General features: G+C 39.1%; 1 pseudogene; it reads left to right on the top strand.

Moving 5' to 3' along the window:
* The first annotated feature begins 9,703 nt into the window (after positions 1-9,703).
* On the top strand, positions 9,704-15,094 carry LOC127755199 (WAT1-related protein At5g47470-like; annotated as a pseudogene).
* Positions 15,095-16,705: the final 1,611 nt, after the last annotated feature.

Consider the following 16,705-nt stretch of genomic DNA (forward strand, 5'->3'; position numbering starts at 1 on the left):
GATAAACCTTTGAAAGCGGCAGTGGTCATAAAAAAGCCAAGTCAAGCAAAAGCTTCAGCCTTTCTGCTCTAGTTGTTACACAACACCTTATCTATTCAGTGATTCTGGATGAACTTCCCCATGCATGCATGCATGGTAGATTTTACCTGTGCAAAGACTCTTCTATTTTTTTTTCTCACACCACACCTTTTCATTTTACCAATGCGAAGCAGGGCTACAATCTCGAAAATGTGATTTTTGCCTTTCGGTATTTTTTGCCGATTTTTTTTTAAATTTGACGAATTTGAATAAATTTTGACCAAATTCAAAAAAATTGAAAAAAAACCCCCAAAATTTTCGGAATATGTGCTTGCCGGTGGGAAGGGGCGAAATTTTAATCGCTGATACAAAGTATGACTTGAAACTTTTTTCTGCCCAGCCAGGATGTAATATAATGACCCAGTTAAATTAGAGAGGATTAATTAAGAATTACCCGTGGACTGACAACAAAAATTCTCCCACAAGCGTGGCGTTGGCGTATAACAGGGAAGTCCTTAATTAGGTTTTTTTTTTCTTTTACCTCCGCTGCTAGCTAATGGTTTGAATTATCGGTGGTTCCCTACTCCATTTTTATATGGTGCTGCGTTGATCCTTTATATAAGTTTGACCATTAATTTGTCTTATTTCAAAAGTTATGTGAACATATTTGTTTTGATTTGATTAATTTTATTATTAATGGTACTTTAAACAAATCTTATATTTTTTATATTTGTGTAAATTTTTAAACAAATAATTGATCAAACATATATGTTTAAAAATAAAAACATCATATAGTTATATATTAAAACGAATAATATTTTATATCTCTCTCACACACACACATATATATATAAACCCAATACTATATGTACAAAGCTGTACTCCTACAGTTTCATATTATTAGTTGTTTGACTTTTTTTTTAATTTTGATCAAATTTATAGAAAAATATACTATAACATTTTCAATACAAAACAAACATATTATCAAAAACTATTCCATGTTAAATTTAATGAAACTAATTTGGTGTTATAGATGTTGCTAATTTTTTCTATAAAATTGATCGAACCTAAAAACTTATAATACATATCATATATGTATCATTTCTTGATGTTGCTATATATATATATATATATATATATATATATATATATATATATATATATATATATATATATATATATATATATATATATATATATATATATATATATATAGCAACATCAAGAAATAGCTAGCCGCCACACCTACTGCAGTCGTTTGGTCATATATATCACTTAGTCCCATGATACAGATATGATCATGAATGATATGCATGCATGTGCGTCTGTGTGTGTTTGTTGGATCGTGAAAAAAAAAAAAGAAGAGACAAAACTAGGCGATCAGCAAAATTGGAGAATCGGAGATGGCTGGATGCACGCACTTGCGTCACCATTAACAATAAAATTGTACTCTACTTATAATATATATGATCAGCTTAAAATATATGGATTTCAGCAGTGGCTATGGTAATAGCACCTGGCACCGTGCGGCGCTCTTCATATTGTTGCGTACCGAAGTATGTATGATTGGCTTGGACTAGTCGTCCTGGCGGCTTAATTAGCCAGTCAAACAAGCTACAATGCACGTATGTTGGAAAAGTATTTTTACAATATTTGGAAAACGAATTTTAAAATATATTAGAAAGAGATTGTGCTGGTTTTGTTGCGTGGTGCCCAAGTAGATTTAGAAAGTTAAGAAAAAAAAGAGAAAATATATTACAGTGTCATTTACTCGATCTGTTACAAAATATAAGGATTAAAGATTTTATATCATAATATAAGTATTTCTACGCTGATTTCTATAATTCCCATCGTTTCAATAATTTTGAAGTTAGTCAGATGCTTGAAAAGGGAATCTAAGCAATTCAAATTAAAAAAAAATGAAGTGATATATAAAGAAATCTTTAAACCTAACCATAGTAATTGCTAAATAATCTAAAAATCCTTATATTTTAGAACAGAGAGAGTATTAGTTATTAATGTGTAAACATGTCCTTTAAAGACGTATTTCTTTCACATGCACATACGTCAAGTATGTTGGATGCTTGGAATTAAAAGTGGCCTAGTAGGTGATGTACCCGTTGACAGCGAGGCGCCTGTGGTGACTTCGTCAATCTCTCCAGGATTTACCGGTCCAGTCTTCCAAGATGCTTATAGGGGTAGGGTTTGCGTGCGTGTATTCATAGGGTTGAGTGCGCGTGCGTTGTGAGTGTCTACGTTGTACTTTGTAATTCTAAAAAAAAGCACCAGTGGTGTGGTCATAGAGTCATGGGCATATAAACTTATATAGCAGGGTTTAAATTCTAAGCCTACCAATATACACACACATGTGTGCTTTCAATAGCATGTTAGTGACACTAGGGAGTTATCATTTATGTCACCTGTAGGATTTTATATGAAAATCGCTTTTCCGTGTGGTCGAAAAAGGATTTTTACAGGTGAGTGAATGGAATGCCTCTAACAGATGGCCTATGAAAGTCTCATCAGTATTCACAACCGGTTCTACACCCACATGTGTGAAGATACCCGCTTAGGAAAACGTTCATTTCTGAAATAAAATGAAATGAACATCATTGATTCATAGGGATGCAAGCGGACCAACCCACAAATTTACTTATATGTTAAATAAAAGGTAATCCACGGGTTTTCACGTCATGGCTCAGCTTGCCGCGTTGTAGAGATACAAGTGGATCAATCTATAAACCCATTTAATTATAAGTTAAATTAGTAGGTAACTCGCGAGTCAACCCGCGGGTTATTCACTAATTTTGTCTATAAGCGGGTTCGCACGTGGGTTGGCCCACTTGCATATCCCTTTTGATTCATATATATCCACATCCATCATCCACATTTAGAGAGTAGTCGTCCAACATGGCCAAAATGCAAACATCAACAAACAGTACAGTAGAACATTTACACGAGCAACACAATACACACAAGCATCGATCAACGACAGCAGCAAACCGTCGTCGTCATCGCAGTCCTCATCGATCGTGTCGTTTGTAGCCGGACGCTCGCACCGCTCCGATCCGTTGTTAGTTGATCGTCGTCGCAGTCGTTGTAGCCGGTCGACACTCGCTCCACTCCGCTGCTGGTCGTCATCGCAGCCACCTTCTCACGGTCCTCGTCGCTATCATCACGCCGGCGGCGGCGCCGCCGCCGTAGCCGGATCGGCGCTATGAATTAAGCTCCGGCTACACGCTGCCAACCGCCGCCGGCCGGCAGCTTCGTCCACGGCCTCGTCGGCCTTCTCGGTCTCACCATGGAAACTTAATTTTACCTGCTGTAGCTGCATCACAACGGCGATGGATGCCGGAGTAGTGATTTGGATCATCGCTCCTGAGCATCGCTACCGCCTCCGCCTCTGATCCTTAGCACTGTAGCTATCGATCTACCTGCTTCCTAGTACCGTCGGTCTTTTTAGGTAACACTACTTTTACAAGCAGTACACCTAATACCATCGACAACCGTGAAAAGTGATTTTTATAGGTGGTTCGTGACTAAGGATCCTCGGTGTATTTTCATGTGTTGCTTTTCTTTTAGACCATATGTAAAAATAGCGGAGAGTAGGGAGGAGGTTACTGAGGGTGTGTTTCGGAACCCCTGGTTCCCAACACTAAGTGCCCGCACAGAAAACGGAGCAGCGATTAGCGGGTGATTAATTAAGTATTTGCTATTTTTTAAAAAAATGGATTAATTTGATTTTTTTAAGCAACTTTCATATAGAAACTTTTTGCAAAAAAACGCACCGTTTAGCAGTTTGAAAAGCGTGCGCGTGGAAAACGAGAGAGATTGGTTAGGAAGAGGGGCTGCCGAACACAGCCTGAAAATAGTTTATTAGTAGCGTGCTAAGGAGTTGCCATTTGGTCTATTTGAGTATGTTTTAGGGATGTTTTCGCCGGTGTGTACAAGTACAGTGTGTGCATATATACTTCTTTTATGTAATAAAAAAGAATATGTTGAACTCTTGGGAACAGTTTAATTAGCTATATAATCAATTGCCTGAGCTTTTTTTTGGGGCAGAATTCTGAATCACATGTTTCAACTGTTGGATGAAAGATCCATGCATCCAACTAGCTATAGAGGTCGGCATCCTTTTGTGCCCAAGTCAAAATCATGTGATTAGACTTTTCCCTGTGTGTGAGGAGCCAGAGCTCTCTCAGCCAGGAATCATCACATATAAAACAATAGGAAACAACCAATGAGCACCACTGTGTGGTAGTTAATGAAAATTGAACTGTTACATAGTGGAGTGATTGACCATATCTGTGAAAATGAGCAGGCATTGAGATAGCTAGCTATGTACTGTCACTGGTCAAAAATAGTTGACCATAATTTGGAGTATTACTAGATCAAACCGTACATATATATGCGTGTGTAAATTAATTATTACAAACGTATCCAGATAAGATTTCTCTTCAAGTAAAAGAAACATACAAAGACTTGTATGCACAGAAATCCCTGGTGATTTTATATACAGTTCTATATGTTAGTGAGAATTATTTATATATACTAGCTAGTAGATCAAATGCAATGGCAGTACATTTTGTTTTGCATGGGAAGTCAAACCTTCTAGATGCCATGTGTGTTCATGTCGGAATCAACATTATTCCTTATTATATGGAGTAACTTAATTTCTTTGCTACGAATTCATCAGCTGCCTGTCAGATTAATTGTTAATTGTTGAGGACTTGTGATTGGCGTGTAGTCCTTCTGTGGCTTAAGAACGAGATGTGTACTGGCTCATCGATTGACTCTGAGAATGAGATACTGATGTTTTTCTGGATAATGGATTGAACCGATCTGATCTACATTCAAACGGATGTAAACAGTCAAATGAGATACTGATGATGGAGATAGCTTAGCCTTAATCGAGCTAACCATTGAATTCAAAGCACAAGCTATTCTGCTCTTTTTTTCCTCACATGGAGCTATTTCGATACACGTACTTGTGTAGATACGTTGCAATCATCTAATTAAACATATGTACACGTCATTTTCGCCAAACTTTGACAAATAATTGTCGTTAGAATATATTCACAAAATGTGATAGTTATTATTATTATTATTACTACTACTATTATTATATTACGGAGTGCTTTTTAGTTAAGAGCTATGAATCTCTACATGTGCTGCAATTTTTCATGTATCTGATCTAAGTGTTAGGAAGGTTAATGCTTTAAGTTTGAAAATTTTGACTCGAGATGTTTATAGAAAGATTGGTGTTTTACTTTTCATGACCGAATGAAATACTACTACATACGTACAAATCTACAATTCCCTGGATGGTCGTGATCTGCTTTGCTATGTGATGATGCAACTAATTAAACATTACGGGTTTGAAGTTTAAACCCCAAGACAATGCTATACTTTTCATGAATTTCCTTCAGTTTGTCCACTCCTAGGATATTGCCAAATGATGGACCAGAGACCGGGGCCAGTCTCCCTTGTGGTGACATAAGAAATTACTAATTAATATAACATGGCAACTTAATTTATATTTTAACTTAAAGCAACACGAGACAAATTGGATCAATCATCTTATGTAACAAATAAAATGTTAGATTGCAACAAAATAAAATAAAAGATGCAACACCTTTGTAAACAAAGTTGCAACAACAAAAAAATTAACATTCTGTAACAAATTAAAATAGAATTTGCAAACAAACTGAGAACACGTTTGCAATGATGTGTACTATATAAGTTGCAACGACAAGGCACATAAATCTAGTAGGTCGAGATTGGGCCATCTCAACCACATGATTGGCAATTCTTTTTCTTAATTATCACCGCCAGAAGAATAAACTAATTAATTTAGTTATAAAAGTAATTATAGTAGAGTATATGTCTCAAATTAAGAAGATATCAATGCCCTAGAGAGTACTAAGGAGAACGATGGGAATTAAATTAATGTTTATAGTGACCACACTGGAGTTTTCCTCTGTGGAAAACTGTAGAGTGACACATGCGTAAATTGACAAATACTCCGTATTAATTTTGCTTAATTTCAAGCCATCCATAAAGGCCGAGTCAACAATTAAGCTGAATTTGTACTGAACTCGAAGTCAAAATCAGATTATGGCCTTGTTTAGTTCGCGAAAAAAAAAATTTGGGTATCACATTGGACGTTTGACCGGATATCGGAAGGGGTTTTCGGACAAGAATGAATAAACTAATTTCATAACTCGCTTGGAAACCACGAGACGAATTTATTAAGCCTAATTAATCCGTCATTAGCACATGTGGGTTACTGTAGCACTTATGGTTAATCATGGACTAATTAGCTCAAAAGATTCGTCTCGTGATTTCCATGCAAACTATGCAATTAATTTTTTTATTTTATCTATATTTAATGCTAAATGTATGTATCCAAAGATTTGATATGATGTTTTGGGAAAAAAATTTAGGAACTAAATAAGACCTATATTGAATGGGAAACAGAACAGGAACGTGATAGGAGGATTGGCCAGTCACATCAGGTTAATTAATAGAGGAAGAATAATAATAATAAGAGAGCTAGTAATACAACACATGAGTTGCTATCGTCAACTAAGGTAGATATAGATATTATATGTTATACACCTAACAAATTCTCCTTCCATGAGGTGAATGTAGGTTAGCTGGAGTAGTAGACAACGTATGTACAGTTGACAGGGAGAGGCTCATGATAACGTTAATTTTAAGATATACCGAACAAATATATTAGAGGTTCTGATAGATGTAGGGTGTGTGCGCGTATTTATAGGAGTGAGTATATATACAATTTAAGTGTCTATATTTAAAATGTGTTTTAAAAACAAATACTCCTTCACTTACGTTCCTTCACTATTTACAGGTAATAGCTAGCAAAATACCTATGCTTTGTCATAGTTTATCAAATAGGATAGTATCACTTGTTTGTTTATTTAAACATGTGGTATTCACTTATTTGAATTAAATATTGGACTATTCCATGATATAAAAAACAATATGGGCTAATTTGTAAAATTTGCAAAAGGAGTGATGAGGTGGCAATGGCAGATTCACCGCCACCATGACTAGTAGTGCCTTTTAAAGGAGTATAGATTTTGGGAGTAGCTTATTAGAACAAATGGTCCAAGAGCACAGTAGAAGAAAACTTTTTTTTTAAAAAAAAAGATATTTTAGGACCGTGAAGAAAATAATTCGTTGCAATAATCCTGTAGAAAAGCCAAATGAACACTACACTGGTTAGCGAGATATAGAGCTCATAGGTTAATAATGAGCTGATCAAACAACGAAAGTATGATTGATGATTTTTTTTTCTTTTTTAAAAAAGTATGATAGAGCTAGCACCAGCTTCTCTCTCTATATATATATCATGTAAAAACCTAGCTGTGTTTGCAAGAGCAAGTTACCAACACTCCTATCTTGTTTTCCACGCACCCGCTATTCAAACTGCTAAACGGTGTGTTTTTAAAAAGTTTCTACACAAAAGTTGTTTAAAAAAAATCATATTAATCCATTTTTGAAAAAAAATAGCTAATACTTAATTAATCACTCCGTTTTCCGTGCTCACTTAAGTTTACTTTGGTCCCTCTATTTGTCACCCAGTCTGATTTTCGTCCCTTGATCGCAAAACCGGGTACAAGTACAACAGGTCCCCCAACTTACGGAACCATTTAAATAAGGTCCCTCGGCAGTATTTGAACCCGATTTTGGTTGAGGTGGCGCCTACGTGGAAAATTTGACTCAATCTTCATCCGACATGGCATTGACGTGGCGCTTACATAGCAAATTGATCCGAAAAATAATAAAACCTATGGGACTCACATGTTGTTTCACATACACAATAATAGAAAAATGGTGGGGCCCACGTGGTCCCCACCTATCATCCTCACTACCCTTCTCTCTATCTTCTCTCCTTCCTCCTCTCTATATCCCCCATTCTCTCTCCCCTGAGAATGGCGAACGGCAGCAGGCGGCGCAGAGGGGCGGCGATGGAGCTGAGAGGCGGCAGGTGGCAGATGGAGCGGCGGCGAGCGGTGGGTGGAGCGCGACGACAACCACTGCGGTGTTTCCGAAGACGATGACGACGACGACGCTCTGCCCAGAACTCGCGTCCGTCCTATCCTCGCCCGTCCGCCGCACGCCGCTCCTCCTTGGCCGGCCGCTGCGCGGCGACCCTCATCGCTCGGCCGCCGCACGCCACCTCCCTCCTTGCCCGACACGGGAGGCAGTCGGCACGGATGGGCGGCTCCAGCTGCGTTGGCGGGAGAGAGAAGAGGGAGGCATCGTGCCTGCACAAGGAGACGAAGACTCAACCGCCATGTCGCCGGCATTTGCACCCAGCGCGAGCGAGGAGCCGGAGGAGGAGAGCCCTTCCGCCGAGCCAACTGAGGAGCCATCCGCCGCCGCCACCGCCGCCATCTCCCAGACCGCGGCCGCCGTCAGCGAGGGCCCCGCGGGAGCTCCCGACCCCGAGGCTGCCGAGGAGGAGAGCGCGCGGCGCTAGTACCATGCAACATGGCAGCCTCCCCGCCGCGGTGCCGTCGCCGCCACCGCGTAAGCCTCCAGGGAGCAGCGGTAGTTGACGGGGAACACCCGCCCCGACATACCTGGCGATGCGGCGGCCGCCCCACTTCGGCCGCTGCCGCTCCTTGCCCGCCCCACTCCGGCCGGCGCCGCCGCTCCTTCCTTGCCCCACTCCGGCCGCCGCCGCTCCTCCCCGCCGCCGGCACTGCTCCGGCCCGCCGCTCCGGCTGGAGAGAGAGAAGAGGGAGAGAGAGGATAGAGAGAGAGAGAGTGGATAGAGAGAAGGGGTAGTGAGCATGACTGGTGGGGTCCATGTGGGCCCCACCATTTTTTTTAATTGTTGTGTATGTGAAATTGACATGTGGGTCCCATAGGTTTTATTTTTTTCGGATCGAATTGCCACGTGAGTGCCAGGTCAATGCCACGTCAGATGAAGACCGAGTCAAATTTGCCACGTAGACGCCACCTCAGCCAAAACCGGGGCCAAATACTGCCGAGGGACCTTATTTAAACGGTTTCGTAAGTTGGGGGACCTGTTGTACCCGGTTTTGCGATCAAGGGATGAAAATCAGACTGGGCGACAAATAGAGGGAGCCAAAGTGAACTTATTCCAAGAAAGAAATAGTGTACTACTATGTGTGGACTAGCAATCGTGCATGGCCCAGAAAGTTTTAGGCTTCAGGTTGCCAGGCCAGCCCGGCCTGCAAGAATGGAATACCAAAGAATAGATTTGTGGAAGAAGTCCAATCTTCATCCCTTATCTAAGGGTCGAGTTTCAATCACGTCCCTCAACTGCAAAAATAAATCTAACACATCCCTTATCTTACAAAACTGGTGTAAAGATCTAGTTGCCTAACCTTGTGTTTCGATAAGTTTTGGTGATTAATGACAACATGTTCTGGAACTAACTATTGCTATGAGTTTTAATAATAGGTTTATGTTCCAGCATAAGTAAAAAGGTTGATGGCTTATATGCTACTCCCTTCGTTCCTACATATAAAAGATTATGGTTGGATGTGACACATCCTAATATAACGAATCTTGATATGATGTGTCACATCTAATCAAAATCGCTAAATTATATTTAGGGATGGAGGGAGTATAAGGATCAGTGATAAGATTATGGTCTAATACAGAGAGATGATACCTCATATATTACCAATATCTAAACAATTTGCTTGGTTTGCCGTGCATGCATGTGGGGATGAGATCGACATGCACGGATGGAGGAGGAGGGACACGAGCTCGATGGATCGATCATGGCGGGATGCATGTCGTGTCATGTCGCGCCCAAAAATAGCTTCTCCTCCTCCCACCTCCCGCCGACAATCGAGCGCCATCGATCGACGACGTACGACCCACCGACCGATGGCCGACCACGCCGTGCACGTCCTCTCGCCGCCGTGCGTCTGCGCCACCCTCGTCGGAGCCGCCTCCTTCTCCTCCCTCCGCGCCGCCGCCGCCGCCGCCGCCGCGAGCGACGGTCATCTTGGCCGGGATCGGCAGAAGGAGGAGGCGGCGGCGGCGGATGAGCACGCGTGCTCGTCGTGGGAGGACGCGGTGATCGCGGCGGGGATGATGGGGGTGCAGCTCGCCGGGGCGGCGTACATGGTGGTGCTCGCGCCGGCGATGGAGCGGGGGCTCGACCCGCTCTTCCTCGTCACGTTCGGGAGCCTCGCGAACGCGGCGTTCACGCTCCCGTTCTCCGTCGCGCTCGAGCGCCGCCTCCTCTGGCCGCCGGCGGAGCAGCTGCTCACCGGCCGGCTCCTCCTCCGCTTCGTGCTCCTCGCGCTCGGCGGCGTCACGGGGTTCCAGGCGCTGATGCTCCAGGGGATGAAGCGGACGTCGCCCGCCATCGCCGCCGCCATGCCCAACCTCACCCCGGGCTTCATCTTCCTCGTCGCCGCCTCCCTCGGCCTCGAGCGCGTCCGCCTCCGCTGCTGCTACACCTGGGCCAAGATCGTCGGCACCGCGCTCTGCCTCAGCGGCGCCATCACCATGAGCGTCATCCAGAGCGCCACGGCGCCGCCGCCGACGTCGCCGGCGTCGGGGTGGGCGGCGGGGTGCTTCTGCCTGCTGGGCGCCGTGGTGGTGGTGTCGTGCACCACCGTGCTGCAGGCGGCGACGATGGTGGGGTTCCCGGCGCCGATCACGCTGTGCACGGTGACGTCGTTCCTGGGGGCCGCGCTGACGGCGGCGCTGCAGCTGGTGGCGCGGGGGAGCCTCGCCGGCGCCGGCGCGGGGGCGGGGGTCGTGGGGCTGCGCACCGTGCTGGCGCTGGTGCTCGTCGGCGGCGTGGTGAGCTCGGCGTGCGTGGCGTTCCAGGCGTGGGCGCTGAAGAAGAAGGGCCCCGTCGTGGTGTCCATGTTCAGCCCCACGCAGACCGTCGGCTCCGCCGTCTTCTCGGCCATCTTCCTCGGCAGAGTCGTCAAGTCTGGAAGGTAAAGCTGCTTATTCTTCTTCTGCTTTTTATTTCTCGAAAGAAAACACAACCGCAATAAAATTGCGCAAAGTTTCATATCTATCTATTATATACTAAAAGTCCATTAAACTTCTTACAAACACTCCGAAATCGCCATGTGGCGTTTCTACAAACGCTCCTAGGCCACCATGTGACATACTACAATTCCACCATTGATTTTCATTTAAATTGGTGGACCCATTATTTTACACCGTCAGATTAGATCTATTTAAAAAGCATATGCTTTATGTGTCCAATAGAATCCATTTACCAGAAATATTTACATACGTATACGCATGAAAATAGTTACGTAATATGGAAATACTTACGTACATATACATATGCAAATACTTTCATACGTATATGATGGAGTATATATCTAGGTACTGTTTATTAAAAAAAATAAACAAAGAACGTACGTGTGTACGATAAAAAAGCAACTGTTCACTTGGATGGAAATATACAAAAGGAACATACGTATGTACGGCTAACGCATAATAAGAAAAAATGCTATAAAGCCCTAAAGTAAAATATACGAAGTTATAACCATGGAAAAAATATACGGTCTTTTTAAACTAGGATCTTCTATACTATAAAAATAAAATTTATTACTCCACAAATATAGTCATGTTGTGCTTCTATAAGCGCTTTTGAACCATCACGTGGCACTATATAATCTCACTATAGATTTTCATTTAAATTAATGATCTATTTTATACGTTTACATTAGGCCGCTTCCTTTTTAATATCGCCTATTATATATAAAAGTCCATTAAATATCCTATAAACGCACTCAAGCCGCCATGTAGCACTACTACAAATGCTCCTACATTGCCGCATGGCATTTTAATAAATTAGAAAATTCACAAAAAATTGAGAATAAACAAAACATTTTTAGCCGTCAATTTTCACTAATATATGGTGGACCCATTGTTTTCTACCATTAAATTTATTTATCGAAGTAAAAAAAGATAAAAAAGTCCCACATATCCCAAACATCTTCCATCCAGTACGTACCACATATTTCCTTTTTCTCTTATTTTTCCATTATTTTTTGTCATTAGATTTATTTAGCCAAATATAAAAGGATAAAAAAAAGCCAGCATATCCCATCCTCTCCTGTCCAGTACGTACGTGTGTGCATACCTCCATACCTATTTCCTTTCTCTCCTATTTTCTTCTTTTAGATACATGGAAAAATATTTTACGATAACAAATTTTAAACAACTATTTATCTGAATCATATAGCTATTTTTTTATTGGTGCACTCCATTAGATTATTTACTATAAATTATTTTAAAATTAAAGATCCAAGTTTGGGACATATATTATTAAAATCATATAGCTAATATTATTTAAAAAACTCATTACTTTGGGACATATATTCTACGGACTAGCTATTGTTCACTGATCCATATATTTTTAAGAAAAAATCAAATTGATTTTTAAACCTTCTGATTAATAACATGTACCTAAATTAGAAAAAAATTAAGTAGTTTAATTAGAAAATACAATACCCAAAGTATTTCTAATAACTCTAAGATAAATTGTATTTATAGGATACATTCGATCTATCTTGAAAAACAATAATATCCTCGTATCCTCTTGCGTTGCATATACCTTTGACCCTCCCTCTCTCACTCTCTCGTCCTCTACTTCCAATTCAATTATCCCATCTTCTATTTTTTTTAACTAACATAATATAAAAACAATCATAGCTGTTGTTTTATTTTATAACTAAATAAATAAATCAAGATCATATTAGCTATATTTTACGATATAAAAGTAAAAATAAATCATTTGAAGGTAGACACTATCGTTTGCATGGAAACTAAGTAACAACGAAAAATAAATTAAAAATTTGTATCATGTTGTACTAAATCATTGTACATAACAAAAATCAATAAACGCCCTCTGGAACGCTCATAACTCACCATGCATCATATCCTAAAATTCTAAAAAAATCCAATTAAATTGTTGTATATATAGATCTATTTTTATGAAAATAAGTCGCCATGTGTCACATCCTATAAAAAGGGAAAGAATCTTTGAAATTCTTAGAAAAAATGAAACACCCCATCAACGGTTTTCACTTAAATAATATAGAAAAAAAATAGAAGAATAAAATCTCCTCCACCTCCTCGCCCTCACATGCACAAAACATCGTCTGTCCCCTCCCTTTTTTTAGCTATTATTATATTATACTAAAAGAGAAACAATCAATAATATTTTTTAAGAAATACAGCATAACGCATACGCTCTAAGTGCGCGCACACTCACCCTTATGAAAACACACAGAGAGAAACAATATATAATATTGGGTATTTTTGAAAGAAACATCATACAAACGCAAGCGCTCACAACGCGCGCACACTCACCCCTATAAACTCTCACACACACCTTCTACCCCTATGAGTATCTATAAAGACTGGGCTGACATATTTTGAGATTGACGAAATCACCACGAACACCTCGCTGCCGACGGGTATGTCAACACTGAAACAATAATTAGCCGTAAATGCGAGCACCCGTGTCAAGTCTAGGACTTGAATCTGGGTGGGCATATTCCATCACAAGGAACGTAACCAGTTGAGCTACACTCACTTTGCAATAATATTGGATATTAAAACAACTATAATTTTTAAGCTACATTTTTTAATACTACTATGCCTTTTAAACTGGTGGAACCATTGTTATTTCTAACAGTTATATCTATGTTATATAAAAAAACAAGCGTGTATTCATGGGACATCACATTTCAAAAATATTATCGCCCAATTATATTTCGTCATTATCGTATTCATGTTAGGTTGTGTGGAGCCTCTGACCCACTCTAAATGAAAATGTTCATGGATGGATCACCTCTTAAACTACATCAATCATATTAGTCTATATAAACACATACATTTAGTGAATCCTCATGTCCCACCCAATTCATCCTCTAATAAACCATGATAATATATATGCAATTTAAAAAAAATAAAAACACATTACTTTTACTTTGGTTGACATATTTTCTAAAGAAAATAAGACTATATTATTTTCAAGTGATGAAGAAGATTATAAATAAATGCTTACATATATTACTTAAATATGATATAACACAGAATGTAATAGGTTAGAAAATTATATAGGCAATTAATACCGACGAAAATAATTTATGGAGAAATCGTGACAGTTGATCTCCGGTTAATATTTCGCTCTTATAAATATCTTATACTTAGTGTACGTATGATGCATGCCCGTGCGAATGCGCGGGCTACCTTTCTAGTTGATATAGTAGTAAAAAAATAGTTAACATAGATATATACGAATAAGTCGAGTCGACACTGTTCGACTATCCTGAAAACAAGACGGGAAATTCTAAGTTTTCAGCCATGAGCCATCGAATCCATGTTGAGATTCGTGCATACGATCGGAATAAAAAATCAACCACGGGTCATTCTCGCACGTCAAACTCGCGACGCATACCACACTATACTATGGTGCGATTTTAATTTACATATTGTTACATCTGATTTACTTGTATTATAGCTACATTGCATTATAGTTATAATGTTATGCTATAATTATATTATAGTTACACTAAAATTTTTATCAAAATCTTTCGATAATGTTTATAGAAATTCTTTTTTAAAAAATAATAAAATTAGTTTACATCTTTGGTCTCTGTCGATATATAAAAAACCGATATTATTACTATGTCATTTTTGGTTTGTATGTGTAGTGTGGTAGGAATGATTCTCCTCTTCTCGGGGCTCTATGTGGTGCTATGGGCAAAGAAGAAAGAGACCACCATCATCAACAGCGACGACTCATGCTCATCCATGGCAGTGGCGAGCAAGGATGGCGACGACCCAGAGAAGCAGCCACTCTTGTCTCGACGACACTAATACTCTCTCACCTTCACTAATTAAGCTAGCTAGTTGATTAATTAGCTAGTGTAATCTTATGTAAGCTCTTATGTATATTATGCATGTGATTAATTAGTCCTCCTTGGCTTAATTTCGTTTGTATGGATGGCAGCTTATGATGTTTTTTTTTTAGATTATGGTAGATTGTACTTAATCGACATTTTTTTTGCTATAAATACACCATAAGATTTAGATTATTTTGTTTCATATTATTGTATTCTGCATTAGCCTGCAGTACACATTTTTATGCTAATGAAGACAGTATGCATTGTTATATGCTAATGAAGATCATTTTTTTTTAAACTTTTGTATAAACTAGGAAGGAAGCCCGTGCAGATGCGCGGGCAACTTATTTATTGTTTATAAAAAGAAAGCTAAAGAAAGTTGTTTGTCACCTTATTCACTATAAGAACTATATACTGCTACCTTATAATAATAAAAGAATGAAATAACTATATCAAAAACCATTTACTTGATATACTAAATGATAGTAATGTCTTCTATATTGAAACATAAATTATTTTGTCATGGTTATATGCCTATCACCACTAATTATTATGGTACGGAAACATGAATGCATTTTTGATAGATGGAATTGCATTCATACCAAAAGTAAACCTAATACGTTATCAGTACTATAAAGCGTTCATTTTCACTTCATACCACTGCATTCCTAATCGATGGTATCTGTATATAATATTTTAAAATACCTTTGATAAACTAATAGGTTAAAACCATTAAAATATATATCAATGCACCTCTAACGGGTGAAACCGACTGTAGCCACAAATGCTTTCTTTTCTTATGGCTTAAAATTAACATGGGTCTCATACTGACATAATTGTATCTCTTAAGATCAACGTAGAGCACAATTTTAATGTCAAATTCACTATCAACACACTTATAAATAATTACATTAATATGTAGTTCAATTGAGCTCTATTGCTAAATTACATTAATATGTAGTTCAATTGAGCTCTATTGCTAATGATGACTTCTCACTGGGCACCTCTATTGCCTATGCATGCCCCTACCATACATACATTCACGTAGCAAACTCTAGTGTTCACAATTGACGTCCTTCAGGGAATTTAGAGAGAAGATGGATGTGATGCAGATATTCTTTTAAAAAGTTGAGTCAAATTGTGATATAGAATAGACAACAGTACAAATATAATTTTCCCTTTTGAAAATAAGCAGGAGTGATACTTCGACACTACTTTAAAAAATCTAATAGGGTTGATGGAGCCATTTGTAAATGAATATAATGCCCGCTATTAATTATTTGAAAAGGATAGAGTAATTGCTAAGAATATTTGGATGAGATTGAAAAAAACATAGAATATTGTTCCACATAATATTTTTTAAATTAAAATATATAGTTATTTATGGGATGTAACGATATACATCTAGGATATATCCTAGTCAAATACCTAGTAAAACAAAGGGGAGTGAAATTAAAGGATCCACAGAGGAGTGGACTGAAAGTTAGGAGGGAAGGATTCATAGTTTATTCGCAATTAGTAGTCTCCCGGCAAATAGTAATCTCTCTACCATATATAGATGTATATATGTACATATTTTTCCGGGCGAATAGTACAAATTAGACAGGAGATTAGGAGGAAGGGATTATTTACTTCAGGAGATATAATTAATCTACTAATTGAAAATAATAGGTTCACTAGTTTAAGTGTAAATTGATCGCTCCATGTTTTGTTTTCTTCCAAATTTTTTAGATTTTATTGATCCTAAATTATCAGTTTAACTACAAATTAAATTG

This window comes from Oryza glaberrima, chromosome 11 (genome assembly GCF_000147395.1).
Source record: "Oryza glaberrima chromosome 11, OglaRS2, whole genome shotgun sequence".
Taxonomy (NCBI): Eukaryota; Viridiplantae; Streptophyta; class Magnoliopsida; order Poales; family Poaceae; genus Oryza; species Oryza glaberrima.